Source organism: Micromys minutus (genome assembly GCF_963924665.1).
Source record: "Micromys minutus genome assembly, chromosome: 8".
Taxonomy (NCBI): domain Eukaryota; kingdom Metazoa; phylum Chordata; class Mammalia; order Rodentia; family Muridae; genus Micromys; species Micromys minutus.
In genome coordinates this window covers 53,125,788-53,147,687 of record NC_137977.1, presented here as the reverse complement: position 1 = coordinate 53,147,687, position 21,900 = coordinate 53,125,788, and the positions used below count along the sequence as shown (strand labels likewise).

Genomic DNA, 21,900 nt, shown 5'->3' with positions numbered 1-21,900 from the left:
AAATTGAGAGGAAGATATAGGGGAATTGGAAGAAGAAAATATGGGTGGATAGGATATTTTATGGTATAAATGTCTACAATTCTCAAGAATAAATTATATATGTATATTATGTATATATATAACTTTTTATTCTTGAGAATATACATATTATATAAACATTTGTTTATTTATATATGATAGATGTATATATTATATACGAATATATAATATGTATATTATATGTGACTATATAACATAAAAGTATATATACATATACACATGTAATATGTAATTACATATTTATATGTGTGTATAATTCTTAGTTTAAGAATATTATATAAATATATATTCGTGTGTATATGTATATATGCATATAAACATAAACATATATGTATGTTCTTTTATTCTTGAATATATATATGTACATATATCATAGCAGTAAGGTGATATATATCAGTTATCAACCTGCTAAGACCTAGAATAACTGGGAAAATAGAACTCCGGGCATAGTTACTAGGGATTACATCGATTATGTTAGTTGAGGTGAGAAGTCAGCCCTTTCTGAACTATGGAAAGGAGAACGCTGGCTGAGCAATTCATCCCCACATTTTCACCATGGGTGTAACATGACCAGGTGCCTCAAGCTCCTGCTGGTAAGCCTCCCCCATCAAGATGGATTACAAGCACCAACTGTGAGCCCAAATAAATGGTCACTCCCTTTTAATGGGCATTTTGTCACAGCGACAAGGAAAGACATTGGTCATTTTTATTGGTACAGTTTGCTGTTCAGGGAAAAACCAAAGTGCCTAGTGAGTCTGCCCCCGCCCCCTGGTGCTTCTGAATGACATTAGAATCTTTGCACTTATCTAAGATGCTCTTCAGCCTGCATTAGATTCCCAAAGGTTAAGACCCAGTGGTAATTAGTGATCATTCTCCCCACGTCCCAGTTCAGCTGCAAAAGCCGTAGGAAAGCATAGGCCTTTCTTCCTTTACCTCATGGCAACACTACCTTGAGTGCTGGAAAGACGCAGCCTCTGTTTTAAAGAGTGGGTCACCGCAGCTCACTCACTAGCAGAGGTGGCAGTAGAGAAGCCTGTGTGTGGTCCCCGGGGAAGAGGCGTGGTGATATGTGCTGCACTGTTGCCCCTCTGCACCTAGAAACGGGGTGCCTTTTCAGGTAAGCCGGCTTTGCTTTCCTGAGAGGCATGCCTCAAATAGGCAAATCATTCTGCAACAGAGAAAGTGCTGAGCAATTTTCCTTATTAAGGTTCCATTTATTCATTAGAGAGGCGCGGCGCTGTGAGGAAATGAGACCCGTGAAAGCTCCCTGTTCTTTACTTTGTTTTTTTTTTTTTTTTTTACGATCACCAGAAAGGAATTCATGTTTTAGGTTTTTTGAGAATAAAAAGATCTCCATTTTCTTGGCTCACACTTAGAACTCTCAAAGGCTACTACTCTTTTTCCTAACTATAATCACATGAGTCACTGCCTACTTTATAACATCAGCACATTAAAAAAGGGGGGCTCCAGTGTGCCAGTTCTTGTCAAAGGACATTTTAGGTGTTTCCCGGGAATCTACAAACATATCCTAAGGCAATTTCCCTCAGTCTGGGGACTCAAATGCAGAGCGCCCACACTCAATTGTCTCCGGTCTCAAACAGCAGGGAAAGCACATCCCTTCCCCTTTTTCCTTGCCCATTCATTATACAACAATTAGAAGCATAGTCTCATTTCCCAAAATAATTACATTCACGTGGACCAGCTACGCTCAAGAGTTTACGGTCCCATTGTAAACTGAATTTACTGTCATGCCTGCCTCACACTGCATGATCTGCAACCTGCAGAACCACAAAGTTAATATCATGTAAACACCTTTAAAATGTTATATACCAAAGAGACTCCCCCCCCCAAAAAGGAAAGGTATAAGAAAGCTTTAATCCTTGAGAGCTTAGATTTTTATGAGACTGGTCAAGAGACAATAAAAAGCAATGTACTACTGGCTTGATGTTTTGTGTTTGTTAGGTTAGTTGGTTGAGTTGAATTGATTTTTATTTGTTTGTTTTGTTTTTTGGGGTTTTTGTTTTTGTTGTTGTTATTTTTCAGTGGGTTCAACCTCAGAGCCTTGAATATGTCACGTAAGACCACCACTGAGATATAGAACCACAGCACACCCTGTGTTGTTTTTTGGTTTTGTTTTAAGAATTAGGCTCACTTTCATAACACAGTTCAAAAATATCTTCTAAGTAGCATGCAAAGGTTAATCTTTACAATACATGGAGATTCCATTTTGGTGAGCTTAAAACTCAACAACAGAGAATGACAGAGATGTACATTAAAATATATTACACAAGGTTCAAACCAGTAAGTAATTACTTCATAGTCGTGCCACTGTTCAAATGCCCCTTTTAGATAAAGTTAAAGATCCACCTTTGCAACATTAGTCCGTAAGCCCAGTAAGATTTAGGTGCAATTGTCAAGAACACTTAGACTATTCTGCGCCATGGTGAGAAAGGACTGAACCTCTGAGACTGTAAGCCACGCCTAGAGAAAGGGTTCTCTTCAGAAGAGTTAAGGCAGTCATGGTGTTCCTTCACCAAAGTATCTTGGGAGGACTTCCCTTCACACTGCATGAAAGCATGCCCCTGCATTTTCAATTGTTGATTGCTGTTATCAATGTGCTGATTAGCAGAGAGCTAAGTGTGGATTTTGGTATCGTCATTTCTGTGGTCCATCACTGATTTTCTATTTGTAAATGCTTGCCCTTCCTGGCCTGAGGGAAGATGAAGAAGGTCAGGCAGCCCTCATTGCCTAAAGGCAACCTAAGAGATAGATCAGGTGTTGTCTTATTGCCGACTGGTTCAGACCGAGTGTGGCTTTTTGTATAATAAGGAGGTAAAGGACCTGATGGCCCAGAGCTGGAGCAACAAATACAGGGGCAGGATCTTCCGGCAGAGACAGTACAAACTCGGGAGATTAAGGAGATGCATAGTACAGGCCCATAGGGAGACAGATGGAAGAAGTAGGCTGGGAGAACCATGTGGTGAGACAGAAGGGCCTGTAAGTCAGGATAAGTTAGTAGCTGAGAGACAGCCTCAGCAAAAGACCAGCAGCTTTAAACTATTTAGAAGTCTCTGTGCCTTAAACCAAAAGCAGGATCTGTGAAAGGCACTGTGAAAGTCACGTAATAACAATAGAAACCCTAAGACAGAAGTTGGTACCAGGGACTGGGGGATGGCTGTAATAGGCCCGACTGTGATTTCAGTTATAGGAATGTGAGCTTCTAGACACTGAATTAGAAATGTAGATGAACAGTGAAAGCAGGCTTTAGTGGGCCTTACACATAGAAGCCTGGAGGACAGTAGTGCTGAGGGCGATTTGAACTGTGGGAGCCTGTTGCAAAAGGTTTCAGAGGGAAAGAATATTAGTGTGTGGCCTAAAGACAGGTCTTATGATATTTTGGCAATGAATGTGGCTCTTTTCTGCTCTTGTCCAAAAGATTTTGCCTGAGGCTAAATTGAAGAGTTACAGATAAACAGCTTTGGCAGAGGACATTTCCAAAGAACCCAGTATTGACTGCATTGGATGGTTACTAATAGCCACACTTCTGCAGATTTATAATGAAATGAAGCAAAATGTACGATTTGAGGGAGGGACACCAGGAAGCTGCATGGAGACAAACCGTCATCAAGGAAATAAATACATTAAAGACAAGCCATCTGTTCATTGGAATAAACTGAGTGGTGACCTCAGAGCAAGACCCCACCCACCTAACCTTCCAACCTGTGAGAAAGAATTAAAGGAAACCTTAGGACCTGGTACAATGGTGCACACCTCTAATCCTAGCATTCCATAAATAGAGGCAAGCAGATGTTGCTGGTCAAAAAAACAAAAGCAAAACAACAACAAAACCAGCTTCAGGACAGCCAAACTTACACAGTGAAGGAAACCACTCGAAACAGAAAGCTGGTGAAGAAGATGTAATTGAACGAGGAGGCTATGTATCAGCCCCAATGAGCAGCAGAATTTGGCAGCTTGGGCCACATGGCTTTTTGGCTTTCATATCGTGGCTAGAATAAAGGGGCTGTGGAATCTCCCTCTGCAACGAAGGGAAGCTGCTGAGGCTGGCATGTATGGAGGCCCACAGAGGCCACTGGGTGAAGCTGGGAAGGTGAACCCTGGACTGGCCTTGGGGACCCCAAGGTGTTGAAAGATACCAACACTGTGGGATACCTGCAGAGGAGAGCTGCTAACAGAGAGTGAAAACAGCCCAAGAGAAAGAAGTGTGCTGCAGTCAACAAAGCTAAAAGGAGTTGGAGATCTAAAGAGCGCTTTGACATCAGACATGGAGATGCAGAGTTTGGAGATTGCCCAGCTGGATTTTGGCCTTGCTCTGGTCCAGCATGTCCTTACTAGGTTCACTTTCCTCCCTTTTGGAATGGTGATGTGTATCCTGTGCCATTGTATGTTGAAAGTATGTGATCTCCTTTTCATTTTGATTTTGCTGGGGTTTATAGTTAAGAGACTGCACAGGTCTCAGGAGAGACTCTGGACTTTTAAAAAGGATTGGGAGGGACTATTATCGACTATGGGGACTTTTGAAATCGAACTGAATGCATTTCTGCATTATATCATGACTACAAGCCTATGTGGGACAGGGAGTGGAATGTTGCTGTTTGAATAAAAATGACCCCTATAGGTCCAAAGGGACTGGCAGATTAGGAAATGTGGCCCTGCTAGAGGAAGTATGACTCTGTTCTTCCTGCTGCCTGAGAATCCAGATGTAGAACTCTCAGCTCCTTCTCCACACCGTGTCTGCCTACAGGCTACCATGCTGCCTGCTGTGATCATAATGGACTAAACCTCTGAAACTGCAAGCCAGCCCCAATGAAATGTTTTCCTTTATGAGTTGCTGTGGTCATGGTGTCTCTTCACAACAGTAGAAACAATAAAACAGTAAGATAGTCATTATTAAATTTGATAAGAGATGTGGTTTTACCGCTTCTTGGTCATTCTACAGTTTTCTTTATGCTCAAAGACAGGATGTGAATGTTTGGAACGACAGCAAGTTTTGGACCTCTATGAAGACTCCTGCAAACTCAGCTTCTTCCAGTGTCTTCATCAAATCTCCAAATACTCAACAGCAAATATCACATGTCATCCATAAGCCCACAAGGTCTACACTGTTGGTAGAAACCAGCTTCCTAGGTGACACACACCCAGGCATATCTAGGAAGAGGGACTCACAATTGAGAAAATGCCTCCTTACAACTGACCTATAAACAAGTCTGTGGGGTGCTGTCTCCATGAAGGATTGATGTAGAATTAATCATCACTGTGGGTGGTCTCACACCTGGACAGGCAGCTCCTGGTGTATGAGGGAGCAGGCTGAGCAAACCATGAGCAGCAGGTGCGGCCACAAGCAGCCCAGCACTCCTGCTTCAGTTTCTGCCTCCAGATTCCTGCCCTGATCTTCCTCAGGGAAGTGGTTGCTGAAGATTTAACTGGATTTTCCCATCTCTCCTTCCCTCTTAGTGGTGAATAGCAGATGACTGACAGACTTTCTAGCCTGAGCTTAGAATAGAAAGAGGTTCTGGTTTAGTATAGGAAGAAGACATTGGTCTTTTTTACTTGGGTCTTTATTTGTATTGGATGTGGGGTGGCCTTTTGTCCTCATTTAGAAAACTACATGTTTGATTGTGCCTCAGTGCACACTGCATGAAAGATTCCTAAAGGGAAACAGAGTCGAAAGGAAGTTGATTTGCTGAGAATTTTCTTATGATTCCTAACTTGATTTCTAAATGCCCGAAGCTCATGCTGTTATGGCCCACGTTCTATGTGGAGCTCAGGAGGCATATTAGGAGCCAGAGAAACGGCCGCCTCGTTTGAACGGAGTTCTCCTCAGCTTTGTTTGTTTGCTTTGGTTTTGTTGGAGTTGTTTCAGTCACACTCAGCCTCCTCTGATAGACCGTTTCCCTCTAATACAAACCCATATCCCACAGAGCTCCATCTCAGAAGTGTGTCTCTGCCCATCAGGAGGAGGTCTCGTCTCAAGGGCAACCAAACTCTAAATCAATAAAAGTTCTTTACCCAAAATAACCTTAGGCACAGAACTCATTACAAATGAGAAAACTGTCTGTCTGTCTGCTGGAGAGGGCCCTGCTTCCCGAGTGAACCATAATTATCATCTCTTTGGTTTATCCGCAGGTTGAGAAGCAGGCTTTGAGGACAGGAATAAAGAATGAATACTTCAGTACAGCTGGGCTGGCGACCTTCCACATGCCCAACCGGGCGCCAGAGCAGTCCAGCTGTGTGGTACAGTTCATGCCAATGTCACAACCCTGCCACTAAGAGGCTGCTATTTCCATCACCCTAGTGAGTGGCAGCCCTTGGCCGAGAATCCACAGGCCCCTTTGCCTGGTACCCTGGATGTCTGCCCAGGCTGCTCTGAGACCAGTACCGCCAGGCTCCGACCCAGCTTTGTGTGAGGATGCCTCTGCTTCTTTCTGCTTGGCCCCACACAGCACAAAGACCTGACCCAGGGGCTGTCTGAAAGATGCTCTCTCCTCAGCTGTGGCTGCAGTCCCATTCTTAGATGCCCCTTGCCTACCTCTCTACTACAGACGAGAGGCGAACACATTATTATTTTACAGAGCCCCTTAGAGACACAACGACCTGGAAACTGTTTGTGTCTTACGGGGAATTCTAACCTATTTCTTTGGTGGTATCGCTTCATTTATTAACATGGTTGTTCTGAGTACAAATCATAATGAGGTGTAATTGCTTTGTTCTTCAGGCCCTGGGATACTAGAGAAAACATTCTATGTCCCCCAAATCAACATGTGAGGATCACTGATGTGTATGGGCAACTTTCACAAGTCTCTGCCATCCACGCTTCGCTTTAAGGGGCTATTAGAGTGTGACTTGGGGGGTGGGTAATTCTTCTTCTGTAGCTCTCAGGCTGGCATTGAACTCATGGTGATTGATCCGTAGGGCTGGAATTGGAGCAGAAAGCTCTCACATTCAGCTCAGAGCCTCACTTTCTAAAAATTACTTATTATTAATCATTTTATTTACATCCCAAATGTGGCTCCTCTCCTGGTACCACGTTGCAAAGTCATTTTTCCATTCCCTATACCATCCTGTTTGTCTCTGAGATGGTGCCCTCACCCCTAGCATCTCCCTTCCCTGGGGCATCAAGTCTCTACAGGATTAGGCACATTCTCCCTCACTGAGGCAAGACAAGGTGGTCCTCTGCTACATGTGTTCAGAGGGCCTTGGACCAATCTGTGTATTCAGAGCCTCACTTTTAATGTTCTTCTGTTTCTGTTTGGTTTTCTTTGGAGGAGCAATGTATTTGAGAGACTCAGGAAGTAAGACTACAATACAGGCTGCATCATGCCTCCGGAATATAAAACACACCAAACCTTAATGACCCCTACAAGCTAGAAGAAAATTTACAAGGGGGATGGGGGGACTGGAGGGCTGCCACCAAAATGAAGGAAGAACACTTCATGCCAAATCAGGAAGAAGGGGGACAGGAGGAGCAGGGAGAAGGGGTGAAGCTGGGAAACGCTGCCTGGGATTTCACCCTCCTTTATCTGCCTCTGCTGACCAGGCCATACACAGGCGTTTTCTTTCTTTGCTTTTTTAACCTTTTTTTTTTTCCTACATTTTTATTTGTTTACTTTCAGAAATGTTCACACATTCTCAAAAACAAAACAAAAACAAACAAGAGCCAGTAAAGGAGAGGCCATTGGAGCACTAAGCCCACAGGTACCTGTCGGGAGGGTACCAAATTCTGACAGCCATTTTCTAATCCAGGGCACTGACCCACTTAAAGGGGGGGGAGAAGGGAGAACACAACTTCTTTAATTATCATCAAAAGCCACAAATTGGGGGCAAACATGGCAGTTTGAAAATGGCCTAGCGATGACCTAGCCATGGGAGTGACAGGAAGGGTTTCTAATGGCTATCCGTTTAAATATCCCTGAAAACACATGGGCCCTCTGGCTTTGATGTCTCCCCTGGGGCTGGGCAACTACTAAGGACTTAGGTATTCACTGATGCAGAACTAGGGTCATTTGTTGATCAACACCAACAGCTATGCTCACGTCCTGGTCCCCAGCCTCCTGCCCTCCCAAGTTGAAGAGGCATTCTGTAAGTAAACTGTATGCCCTACATTTCCTTTACGGAATTGAAAGAAATCCAATGGGAAGTACACCAAAAAAGAGGTCCATCTTTGGCCACTGAGCCATGCCCCCTCACCGCCCCTGAGAAACCTCTCCCTCACCAGGGTATCACTGGTTCTGTGCTCACAGACCCAGAGAAAGAATCAGGACAGTTGGTTATTTGCTCTATGGATTATGATCAAGTCAGTTTTCCCCTTCTTTGGCACCTGCAGCCACAGCTTGAAAGTGTTTCATCTGAGATGCCTGGAAGGCACCTCTAAAACTCAGCTGGCCCTAGCTGTCTGCCTTTAAAAGTGTTCTATAGACTTTGTTTTAAAGGTTAATCATGTGTTGGGACCACATCCAGTCCCCAAAAATGCATCACTACCACTTCCAAACAAAAATGTCTGTCATTCCTGTAGATAAAAAACTTGTTTTGCTAAACAGGAGAGAGACAAGAAACAGTGACCCTCCGGTGTATCTGTGGTCAACCCCCAGGTCGGCCCGCAAGCCGTCAGAAATGGGAGGCAGGGAAGAGGACCACGGTGTTGGATTTCTTCCTCTCCCAACAGTCTGAGTGGAGAGAGCACAGTTGCTTCGAATTCTCCCCTCCTTTCTCAGTCTGTTCTATTTTAGGCTGCAGCAGAGACACTTGGCAGCTCAGTGTTTCCAAGTTAGTAAGTCACTTCCCTACTTCAGATCACGTGAGAGGCACAGCCTGGGAAGCCCTGGGGTTCCTGGGAGGCAGGAGGGCAGGCGCCATCTCAGAACTCCTATGTCTCAAAATCTCGCCAACTCCCTGTTAGGCACCTTTATGAAGACCCCCTCCCTTTTTTTAAATCTTATTTATCTACAGAATCTCAAGAAGTCAAGTGAAGTGAACATACGGAGTATGAAACTGGTTGCCAGGGGCTGGTATGTGGGAAGGAAGTAGAGAGACACTGGGGAAAAGGCAGAGTTTCAGTGGTGAGTTGAACAAGCTCTACATTACAGACTCACACAATGGGTGGCAAGGAATATGTTAATTAATTGGACTGTGATCATCATCAGACAATATACAATATAGTAATACAACATCAAAGAGTCCCATTGTATATCACACACACACAGTCTTCATTTGGGGGAAAAAACAGATACCTTTAAACATTTTTGAAAATATACTTACTGATAGCAAATTTGAAAGTAAAAGGCCTTGTTAGGGGGCTAGCAGGGTAAAGCAGGCTAGGGTTAACTTAGGTCCACAGAGCTGCCTGAGGGTGATCTGGGAGCAGGGGTCAAAGACAATGATCTCCATGACAGTCCCTCATCCAGTCTGTCGTCTGTCATCCCAGACACAGGGAGAGTCTGCAAGGTTGGGTGCTTGTAAAAAATCAGGAAGCTATATGATCCTCATTGGATTCCGAGGGCTATAATTGATACCTTTTCTTTTTATGTCCGTCACTGTTCAACACCTGTTTTAAAAAAAATAACATTTTCTCTAAATAAAGCAATGGTTGTAATTCCCGAAGGAGTCAATGACCAGAAAATCGTTTGAGGTTCAATTTCTCCAAAGTTGGGTCTAGACCCACGCTGACTGTTCCACACTCGGTACATCACCAAAGTAAACATTTAGTGTCCTAAAGTTCAATAGTATAAGTCCTGCATCGAATACAAGTTAAGATCCGGTGTCCTTATCTGTGAAAGGACCATCCTGTTCTCCTTTGTTGGAACGCATTCATGAGCGACAATCAAGATGCCACTCTTAATGATGAAGCACACTCCCAGCGAATGGCTGCTCATCAAAGGTGTCAGCTGCAGCATTTAATCACACAGAAGAAACTAGTCATTTCCGAGTGCACGTCTCTTTCTAGTAATCTCTTAATTATCTCACTCCCATGTGAAATGGGTGCTCAAAATTCAATTGAGTAGAGGATCTTAAGGAGTTTTAAAGAGCTCTCTCTCTCTCTCTCTCTCTCTCTCTCTCTCTCCTTGGATATATTTTATTTACATTTCAAATGTTATCCCCTTTCCCAGTTTCCCCTCCATACCCTGTCCCTTCCCTCCTCCCTCTACTTCTATTGAAAGGATAAAAAATATAGCCTAACCCCTCCAAGGACCCCAAGCTAAAGGAGCCTTAACCTCTGCACCTAAGAACCCCTAAATAACTCAAATCCCAGACCCTGCTCTCTGCCAGTGAGTAGATATAAAGTCACACCTTGCTGTCCAGAGACTGCTTTTGGTATAAAACTGGGTGAAAGGGCGTAGGACAGACCCTTGGATATGAGAGCCAGGCCTAGATAAGCTGACTTAACTGGTTATCTGGCTTCTGCAAGCAGAACCCCCCCACACACACGCCCTAGTGACTTATCCTGAGTGCCATTGTCACCCCCACCCAGGAGACCGCGCAAATACAGACTTCTGAGACTAGGGAACTGATTAGTCCATGGAGTGCGGGCTTAGATAGTTTAACATGATTGGTCCATAAAGCGTGGGCTTAGATAATTTAAATTGATTGGTTTGGGATTTGAGAGCTTTGTCATGATTGGCTTGTGATCCGCGGGCCCTGTGAACCCTATAAAAGCTGTCCCGATTCTGCACTCGGGGTCCGCAGTCCTCTACCCCTGTGTGGTGTACAACTGTGAGCCCCAGCGTGCTTGGAATAAAAATCCTCTTGTAGTTTGCATCAAGACCGCTTCTCATGAGTGATTTGAGGTGTCGCCTTTCCTAGGACAGAGCGTGGGGGTCTTTGCTTTGAGGATCTAAAACTATGAGGTGTTCACCCACCCACTCCCTCCTGTCTCCCGGCCCTGACATTCCCCTACACTGGGGCATCGAGCCTTGGCAAAACCAAGGGCTTCTCCTTCCACTGAAGCTCAACAAGGCCATCTTCTGCTACATATGCATCTGGAGCCATGGGTCCATCCATGTGGTTTAGTCCCTGGGAGCTGTCATTGTCTGGTATTGTTGTTCTTATAGGGTTGCAAACTCCTTCAATTCTTTCTCTAACTCCTCCATTAAGGATCCCATTCTAAGTTCTATAGTTGGTTGCAAGCTTCCACCTCTGTATTTGTCATGTTCTGGCAGAGCCTCTTAGGAGACAGCTATATCAGGGTCCTGTCAGTGTGTACTTCTTGGCATTACCAATAATGTCTGGGTTTGTGGCTGTATATGGGATGGATCTCCAGGTGGGACAGTCTCTGGATGGCCTTTGCTTCAGTCTCGGTTCCAAACTTTTTCTCTATATTTCCTCCTGAGTATATTTTTGTTCCCCCTTCTAAGAAGGACTGAAGCATCCGCACTCTGGTCATCCTTCTTGAGCTTCATGTGGTCTGTAAATTGTATCTTGGGTATTCAGAGCTTTTGGGCTAATATCCACTTATCAGTGAGTACATAGCATGGGTGTATATTTGTGATTGGATTACCTCACTCAGGATGATATTTTCTAGATCAATCCATTTGCCTAAGAATTTCATGAAGTCATTGTTTTTAATAGCTGAGTAGTACTCCATTGTGTAAATGTGCCACATTTTCTGTATCCATTCCTCTGTTGAAGAATATCTGGGTTCTTTCCAGCAGAAATAATAATTTCCCTTACAAATAAGGCTGCTATGAACATAGTGGAACATGTGTCCTTGTTATATGTTTGAGCATGTTTTAGGTATATTCCCAGGAGTGGTATAGCTGTGTTCTCTGTTAGTACTATGTTTAATTTTCTAAGATTGGTTTCCACCAGACTGATTTCCAGAGTGGTTGTACCAGCTTGAAATCCCACCAACAATGGAGGAGTGTTCCTCTTTCTCCACATCCTCGCCAGCATCTGCTGTTACCTGAGTTATTGATCCTAGCCATTCTGACTGGTGTGAGGTGGGATCTCAGGGTTGTTTTGATTTGCATTTCCCTGATGACTAAGAATGTTGAACACTTCTTTAGGTGCTTCTCAGGCATTCCATATTCCTCAGATGAGAATTATATTTCTCATTGTGGATTTCCAAATATTCAAATGTCTATGATGCGAGGGGCGGTATTATGGGAACAGATGATAAGATGCACCAATAGAAGAAGCCCAATGTGGAAGAAGAGCAAATAAAACTGATTATCTACCCACTGCTGTTAAAATAGTTTCATGTGTTTATTTCAGTTTAAAAAAGAAAAATCCTAAACTCTTCCAAACAAAGGCTGAAGAGAAGGCTCAGTAGGTCTTTGCTATTCTAGAGGACCCCAATTTGGTTCTGATTGACAGCTGACAATCACTTGAAACTCTAGCTCTAATGGCACTAGCGTCCTCTTCTGGCCTCTGACAGCACCTGCATGCCTATGTGCATACACACAGACAGGTATACACACACACACACACACACACACACACATTTTTAAAATTAAAAAAGAAAAAAACAAAACAAAAAACCTTTCTAACTTAAAGTTTAAGAGCCTGAAGAATAACTAGGGCAGAGTCATATCTACCTAGGATGTTTCCTGACAGTGGAAGGAAGGAGGCAGAGAGCCAGAGCTCTCCGGTGACTGCTGAGGCCACCCAGGTTGGAAGTAGAGCACTCAGGGCTGTGTTCATTGTTCACATCTATTCCACACATGCGAGAAGGTCCTTCCGTTAATGAGAGAGCCATTTTCACAGCATCAACTATGTGATAACTTACTTGCAGACTCCTCTGTGGGCAGCTTTAACCCCCAGCACTTCCCTCCCTTCCCTGAACTCCTAACGGCCATATTAACAAGAGCGATGTCTCCCCAAATACTTGATGATAAAACAGAAACTGGAGTTCTCCTCATCATTATCTTTAACATAAAAGGCTGAAGCTGGAAGTGTCAACCTCACACACCCTTTCACGGTAGGTGAAGTGAACTCTGAGGGCTCATCCATCTTTCAAAGTGGGTCAAGGTGAACCTCGATGTCTTGGTAAGAGATCAGAGTCACAGGTTTTAAACTTTAAGCATTCTGTAACTGGAAGTTCAAATATTTTTTTTAACTTTTTTAATGAGAAGAAAAGTGTCAATTCTTGTCCCTTCACCGAGGCAAAGCTCTTGAAGTCGCTCACTGAGGCATCTCAGACACAAGGCCACAGGGCTCGCTGCCAGACGTGCCAGCCTCATTTCCTCCCATCAGCACTGAGGTTCCTATCTCGCCGTGAGAGGAGCAGCACCAGGCAATATTTATAGTCTAAAGGACAAGAACGCCTCATCCTTCAGGCCTAAGGATGTCTGCCCAGCTCCGTGTCACACCTGGTCAAGTCAGCAGCCAGCCTGACTCACAGTGATGTGGGTTGTATTCTATTTCCTGTTAATCCTCACCTATCGCTTTTGGACACTAACTGACTCATGAAAATATTCCCCAAAGGAGAGGGAAACTTAATATTTTACCTTGGCTCACTGAAACAAATTCACTGGCCCTTTTATTTCTTTTGAACACCATATATTTTTAAAGAAAAAAATGAAAGCAGAGAAGGAATTGGGGATTGTACATTTTCTTCAAACAGTGACTGTAAAAAGCTACAAAACAGCACAGTAAGCAAACAACAACAGTAACAAAATGACCAGGACAAAGGGCCTGGGTGAGGAAGTCCTTATTCCTAGGCTTCAGATTATGAAATGGTGAGTAGGACATCTCATATCTAAGGCTGTACATCCTGTCTAGAAGGCAATTAAGGCACTGCGCAGACAACACACACAGTCTTCCCAGCTTACAGAATCCTGGAGCCAGAGAGGCAGGCCTCACACATTTTAAGCCAACAGCTGTGTCATGAAAGATGGGGTCAGAGGATAGGAGCTGACATACTCAAGGTCACTAAAAGGGCATTTGCATGGTTCAAATGGTTTGATTCTGCAAAATAGAAGCAGTGTACAAGTGTGTGTGTGTATGTGTGCATGTGTGTACAATATACATGTACATATACATCTGTGCACATTTACACAAATATACTAGCACATGCAAATATTTTTAGATATGTTAGGTATATGCACAGTCATGAAATACCTATTATTTCAGTTCTAGAAAAATAGAGACAAATCCTGTTATACTTTTTAAAAGATTAGTCATTATATGTAATTAGCAATTTATTAAAGTAACTTAACGTATGTATCCATTTTTCCCCATGAATGCTATTATAGCATTTCCCAAATAGCTAGTATACCTTTCAGGAACCTCTGTCATCAGGTGGCCATATAGACCTTGTTCTAATCACCTAACAAAAAGTACATCTTTGCTATTCATCATTCAACTACTGTTTCTTGAAGAAAGAATGACAGAAGAAATCTCCTCTTCCCTTAAGATGCCCTCTATGGTCTCTAGTGATCAGTGACTTCCACACTGTTTGTACGATTCATTTGCATCTAAAGTGTTACACAGCTCACATTTATACTCAGCTTACAGATAGTGGATGCTCTTGAACTCTTCAATGGTAGCTGACAGAAACATACTTTAGTTGCTGGGCCCAACAGGAATGTCCGACAAAGTATTATCTGGATAGCTGATGTAACTGCACAATCCTGTGATGCCCTGGCCCACTTACTGTGGCCTAGGGAGAAATCAAGATTATAGTATAATGTTTATTTTTTTATTAAACCTGTTAATATAAAACATCACTGGTATAAGCTCCCATTCCTGTATCATACTGTTATATATTTTCTTAGTTATAATATGTTTAATATAAAAATTATTTTGCATTTCTAAGCAAATAGTACCAGTTTAGAATAATATTACACGGAAAGATATAAAGATATTATGGGAACCTTTAAGCTAGCCAAAAAAAACCATTTTTTTTTAACTGAAGTCATATATCTACTCTACTAGAGAAAAACATTTGTTCTCATACAAGTGAGTCTCTTGTCTATTGATTAGCTGTCTCTATATAGATACTACTTTCTTCTCTGCTACAGTAGCAGTATCTGTGTGAGTCAGCTGGGGTAGCTGTGGTTAAGGTGTTAGGTCTCTCACTAGCCCTGGGAGGTGTTTCCTCCCACATTACTTTGACAGCTTGCTCCTGCTTGTCAGAAAAGCCAAATGAGAAGGTGGGGAGGGGTGGGGGAGTGGATCTCTCAAAGATGTGTCTTCCTTCTGGGCAAAACCCCATCATCTAAAGTTTCCCTCCAGCACAGTGACACCTGCTGGGAAGTATGTGCAAACGCAGCCCATTCCTGTCCTAATGGTCCTGCTACAATTGTCCTGGTCCACAAGCCTAAGGCTCTCAAATCAGCTGGGGTAGATACACACGTTATGTGACATGAAGATAAATTTGGCCTTGGCTGCCTAGGAACTGACAGTATAATCAATAGACAACCTCCCAGAGGGTCACACTCCAAGACCTTTCAAAGGGTTAACCAATAAGTTTGCAAAGCAATTCAGTCTGTGAAATGGTCTGGCATGCATCATATCCTTGTGCCTTTAAAAATGATCACATTTATTTCTGTTTTAATTTTTTTTCTAATTCAAAGTGAAGACAGTGAGGTTGACCATCTCGATTTTGGTGTACCGGTGTCTGGTACCTGGGTACTTCAGTTATCCAAGTCCGAGTGGAGTGGTTAGGGTGGTGATATGGTAGCTAAATGTATCCAGCAATTGCCCATGGCAGCTAAGTATCTCCCATTTTAAAACTCCATTCATAGTAATTTTTGGTCTCCACATAGAGTGGGCTGGTCTGAAGCTCAAATTCTGTAGCACTGGTCTCTCCCATCCTAGAATTATGGATCTGTTTTTTTTTTTTTTTACCACCATGCCCAGCTAGGAATACCTCTGAGGTGCTAGCTTTCTGAGCTCAGGCTTAGATTAAGGATACCTTTCACACCATAGGCAAAGCCTAGCAGTTGACCATTTTCTTAAGCCTGATATAGAATGCAGCACTGGTCACACTTCTCATCAGAGTACTTTGGCGGTGTATACTAATGACTCTTTAATAGGGTAGGCTTTGTTTGTTTCCTTGTTTTGTTTTGACAAAGTACAGCAACAAACCCTGTAGCATCACAAGGGCGGCCGTGGCGGTGATAGAGCACGTTGATAGATGTAGCCTCAACAATATGATTCATAAATGCCAGGATGTGATCAATAATACCAAACCCCCATCATGACCATTTTCAAATATTTCAACACTGTCTCCCCTTTTCAGTTAAACAGCCCCTTCCCTCAAACGTATCTGCTACCTCTGAAAACACGGGTACTCTTAAAGGGGAGGGGGCTTAGCTGTGACAGGATTCAACAAGTGTCTTTATTCTCTAAGAAAGAAGTCATTTTTTTTTTCCCCTTCTTCGGCCAATCTGGTTACTTGAGCTAGGTTCACATACTTCATTTGATTTTTAATAAAAAGTCTCTGGACTTAGGCAACGCCTAGTACCATGCCTTATTTTCCCAATATGTAGACCTAAATCCTCACCTATGACTTTCACATTATTAAAGAAATGAATGTTGAATTAGCCACGTGTCATTCGGGTTGTATACATTAATGTTCCCTTCATCTGAGCCTTTGTCTAACTACAGTGAATTCGTATCTGTCGCTTCATCTCAATCATGAAGGGAAAGAACTAGACAAATCCCAACACAAGAGAATTCTACAAAACCACCCAACCCCTGAGGTATCGGGTGTACAAGAGGATGATTACAGAGTCTTAGTGCCCTGTCACCACACCGTGTCACCATAACACATGTGCAGATATCAACATCACTCACAGGTGATGGTAATGTGCTCTCTGATTATCTGCACTTAAGACAGAATGTGTCAGGCGTCCCTACTCCCAAGCCTACCATCTCCACCCCTGCCTCTTCTCATTCGGCACACTTGGGAGGAAGTTTCTCTGCATGCCCCACACCTAACGCCGGGTCCAGCTTGCTCTCCACACCATGCAGCAGGATATCTATGTGAATCTTTGACCACCATTTGAAACTGTACAAATGTAGAAATTATTCCCAAAGATTCGACTCTTAATGATAAGAGTCTTTTAACTTTTAAATTCTTCTGTAATGATCCTAACATATTGGTTTGTGCTAAAGACGGACTATTAAATGGGATCATAGTCACAGTAACACACAACTATTTTATTCTACATTTCTGTAGACCATTTATTTAACAAAAACTTGTAAAATGAATTTATGTCCTAACACATAGATGCCACTGTAAGCTAATTTTTGACTTTGATCTTAATTTATAACAAAACAACTGACCTTGAACAAACAGGTAAAACGCAAAACTTCTGAAATGTTTTATACTACCTACGGACTGTTTGCTGGCCAACGGATACAATACGCATTTACAGAGTGCCCTGCTGTGTTTCGGACATCAGAGACATAGAGAAATAATATCATTATCTTATCTGTTCAGGCACAGGGCAAAAAACAAGTGGAATAAGATGAGGGCATTGTATTCTAGCTGTGTGACTGAGAAATAAAACATACCAGGAGAGAAACTCCAGGGCCCTGAATAGTAGGCTTTACTAGTTCACTGTACTCATAATAACCACAGTAAAGAAATATTAACTTTTGTGTAAAAGGAGTAGTTCAGCTCACTGTACCTGCTCTAAGGCACTGGTTCTCAACCTTCCTAAAGCTGCACCCCTTTAATACAGTTCCTCAGGCTGTGGTGACCCCCCCAGCATAAAATTATTTTTGTTGCTACTTCATAACAATAATTTGCTGCTGTTATGAATCATAATGTAAATATCTCTGCTTTCTAATGGTCTTAGGTAGCCCCTGTGAAAGGGTCATTTGACCCCAAAGGGGCCATGACCCAGAGGTTGAGAAATGTTTGCTCTCTAAGGTCAAAGCAGACACTTAAAAGACCAACCTTCATTGCCTCACATCTGTTAACACCACAATAGAAAACGCGCATTAATCACAAACCGCAACAAGCTGGTGGTGGGCCAGAGCTTTCATTTCCTCTGAGCAGCAGGCACACGTTCCTATCAACAGGATCTAGATAATTAAGGTATCAAAGGACGAGAGATTAATTAAGTCCCACCACTATTAATGGGCATCCATCCCCTGTTCTTGGCGTAGCTCAGGGAACATAATGTTTCAACTTCTGACGAGGGTAAGATGATGTTCAAGTCGTGCAAATAATTATTTTAGCAGAAACAAATGCTCTTATTTCAGAGCTGCACTAGCGTTGTAGCTTAATTAAACTACAAGAGTCTGCAGACTGTGTCATGCCATGTTTAAAAGTCTCATCTTGCATCTTCAGATGTTTGTGTCAGGAGAGCCGGTGTCTAGACACCCGAAGTAAGTGCTCTAAAGCCAGCAACAACCAAGACGGCCCTTCCTTCTGCTTCAGATGATGTGTACACAGGGTCACAAACATGCAAGTGTACAAATATTTCCACCATGCACTCAACAGGAGACTGTTATTTGCAGATATAAACACTGATGTTGCTAAGCAATAAGAAACAAACCTCAAGCTGTCTTTTTTTATTTTTTTTTCTCCTGTCTATTTCTTGCTCACAGACAATTTTAAAGCCATTCCAGGTGGGTCCGTATTTTGTCACAACTAGAATATCGTATTTACTACGCCACAAATGTAATAGCAAGAGGCTAATTTGTTATCACTTTGAGATCCCTTCCTTAAATCTAAATAGGGCGAGTGAAGCTGAAAGAAAACAATGCATAAAGAAAATGATCAAGGCAAAATGATTATTAGCCAGCTTCAAGCTAACCCTATGCCTTGTGTGTGTGTGTGTGTGTGAGAGAGAGAGAGAGAGAGAGAGAAAGAGAGAGAGAGAGAGAGTGCACACATGCATGTGCACACACATAGCAGTTCTTCTGTCTCCACAAAGAGCAATAAAATTAAGCAAATTAAACCCAAAAGTTCCCGAAGTGAAACTTAGTAAACAATTACACACAGACATTTCTCATGAAGAGAGAAGCCCATGGGGTAAAATAACCAACCAAGTTAAGGTTCTCTCTCCTCTGTTGCCCCTTCTGAAAGAACAGCATCATTTGGAATTGAGGTGCCATGGGGAAGAGGAGGAAAGAACTCAAAGAACCTCAGGTGCCACCCGGACAGCTGTCAGTCATTAAGAGGTGGTGGGAGGGACATGAGCACCTGACCTCCCACGACCGAAACCAAAGTATAGAGGAGCTCTGAGGAGACAGAAGGAAGGGGATCTGGGCTGTAGAATCAAGATTCCTCAGGAACCACAGAAATTTAAAGATTTTTTTTTTTTTTAAAAAAAGATGCTTAAATCCAGGTCAAAAGATGATGTTCATTCAGTCCTTCAAATCTACTGAAGAAAGGAGGCTAGGAGGGACTAGACATACGCAGGTCCAAAAAGGGAAAGGTGATATGTCTCCCACCATCCCTGGGTCTCTATCCTATCATTGGCTGTACTGTACGAAGTCTTATAGCAAAGGACTTGGGAGTTCCCTCTGCTAGCCAAAGGACACTGTGGACCTGGCTGTCACCATCACCTTGGCAATCAATCTTCCTCAATCGATTACCCCACCAACTTCACCAGTCTTAATGCTTCGTTGTCGGAGGCTTCTTGGTCTGTTTGAACAATATCATTATTGAAAGTCTGTTCTTCCCATCCCCCACTCTTCCTCCCTGGGCAGAGAGCTCGTGTCTGTCCGTATGCTTGTCCCCCTGTCCCACTGTCAAGCGTGCCTTGATGACTCCCTGTTCACTCATTCTGCATTACTCATTTCCCGGAATTCATCATAGCATCATCTACTTGCAAAAATCTCTCTTCTCCATCTCTTACTCTGTCCACAAACCAGAGCTCAAGAAGGTGATGCTGCGTAGATCTGCCTCAGTGCTGCTCAGATGTCTGGTGGTGTAGAATGACCTGTTTTGTCATTAACTACGGGGGGGGGGGTTGAGATGAGAAATTAGGTCCTGCTAAGAGTTATGGGTGTGATCTCAGTGGCAGTAGAACCAGTTGGAGGCACACAGAGAATTTATGGTGCTGCACATGGGAGATAAAAATGTCAAGTGCGTTGCTACCTCTAATCCAAAGGCCAACCCTCGGGCTGCAGACAACAACAGGCCACATTTGGATACCACTGAAAGCATCGATGGAAGGGCAATGTGGCAGTGGTCTTGGCTCAGAGCAACAGCATTTTTACATGTCACAGGAGACTTGAAGCAGGCCAAGTATGAAGCAAGTCAGAGTAGGAACCGACCCAGGCTGCCTCGCTGCTGTCTGGAATCCTTTTCTATCAACCACGGCATGTTTATAATACCCGAGTCATTCCCATATCCCCGGGCTTTGACTCCGACCACTTAGTAGCTCACAGTGTTAAGTATTTTCACAGATTCATACCAAGCTTGGGAATTTTTTTTTAAATCCATCACAATTCTATAACACACATTAGTTAAAGATTTGCTAATTTTTTTTTTAACTCTCCATTTCTCTTCATTACTGAAACTAACAGATTCTGTGAATGAAACCCCTTCCTTATTAAATTTGAAGTGTGTTTCTCCAGGATTATGTTTCACAAACTCACTGTCAAACTATTCACTGTCGCCCCTGTTATAACAGTTTGTTCTTCACCTCAAAACCAATGATGATTTCTTTCCCCCTGAATTCAAAACACACAGTCTGAGGCAGAGGTTGAGTCAGTGAGACGGGTTTCCATGTTGATTTCACAGAATGAATGCAGACCAGAAACGCCAGGCTACTGTACAAGCTCCTCCACCTTCCACATGGCAGTACCTGAACTTGAACCTCGCTAACCTGAAGGCCAAAAGTGTCTTCTTGATCATCTGTTACTTGTTAACACAGCAAGAAGAGAAAAGGTCAGAGGCTCATAAAGTCCACAGACTTCTGAAGAGCCTTCTAGCCAACCCAAGCTGTTGTTGGCATGAATAATTTTCGTGTAGGGATGCTACTGGCTCTTGCTTGATTATATAATTTCCTTCTCTGAGGTCTCTGTCATGTCAGTGACCACCCTCTTTAATGATTCACTGTTACAGGTCGACAGCCCTAGTTTCTTCAGATGTTGAAAACAGAAGGCTTAGTAAGTAAAATAAAGTGCTTTTTGTTATGGCTGATGCTGCTGGATTTGGTACCCCACGTGCAACTCCTTCCTTCTAAGCACTCTGCCTGGAGGCCTTTCAGCATCTTCCCAGCAGTGAGCTCCAGCCTGTGGCAAGGACTCGCTACTCCGCCCTGTGCTAATTCCTAATTCGCCAACTGTGAATACGATGGCTGTTCTTGAGAAATGGAGAGATGTTTTCGTTATGATTTCAGCCTAAACAAAACTCCAACTTCCTATTAAGAATGTTTAATAAAATCAACAGGGTGTTAAAAACCGTCAGCAGGGAGCGTAGTAAATTAGATGCTGCCACTGCGTCTCCCTCTGTGCCTCAATGCAAATGTTTCTCATTTTCATAGCTTCCTGAAATCCCAGACTATCATCCCAACCAGCCCCCACCCCGACTCCACAAAAGATGACATCTCCGTGAGGTACACACCAGCATCAGCTGAGGCAGTGGAGGTTTGCTCTGGGAAGCTGCGGGGTGCCAGTATTTGCTTTAGGACTCATGAGTTAATGAAGAAACCCCACTTTAAGATGTCAATATTTCTTGTACTGTACCAGTATTTATTAGATACTAATAACATAGGCTCACACTAGTACACACTAGTGGGTTTCCCAACAAACTAAAGGCATTGTTCTCAAGTGTCAGGTGCAAAAGTTTTCATACACACACACACACACACACACACACACACACACACACACAAACCCTCAAGAGTTCCAATTCTAATTCCAAGGTGTGACAATCATGTGATCTGAAGGGATGCTAGGCAAGTGTATGATTAAGCCCGCCCTTTTCCCTCT

The 21,900-nt window shown here is 43.0% G+C and overlaps 1 protein-coding gene across 1 annotated transcript in view; it reads right to left on the bottom strand.

Annotated features, from left to right (window-relative positions):
- Positions 1–21,900, bottom strand: part of LDLRAD4 (low density lipoprotein receptor class A domain containing 4) — a gene marked incomplete at its 5' end in the record, with an annotated part of 293,783 nt that overhangs the window by 51,278 nt on the left and 220,605 nt on the right. The gene's annotated exons all lie outside the window — the stretch shown is intronic.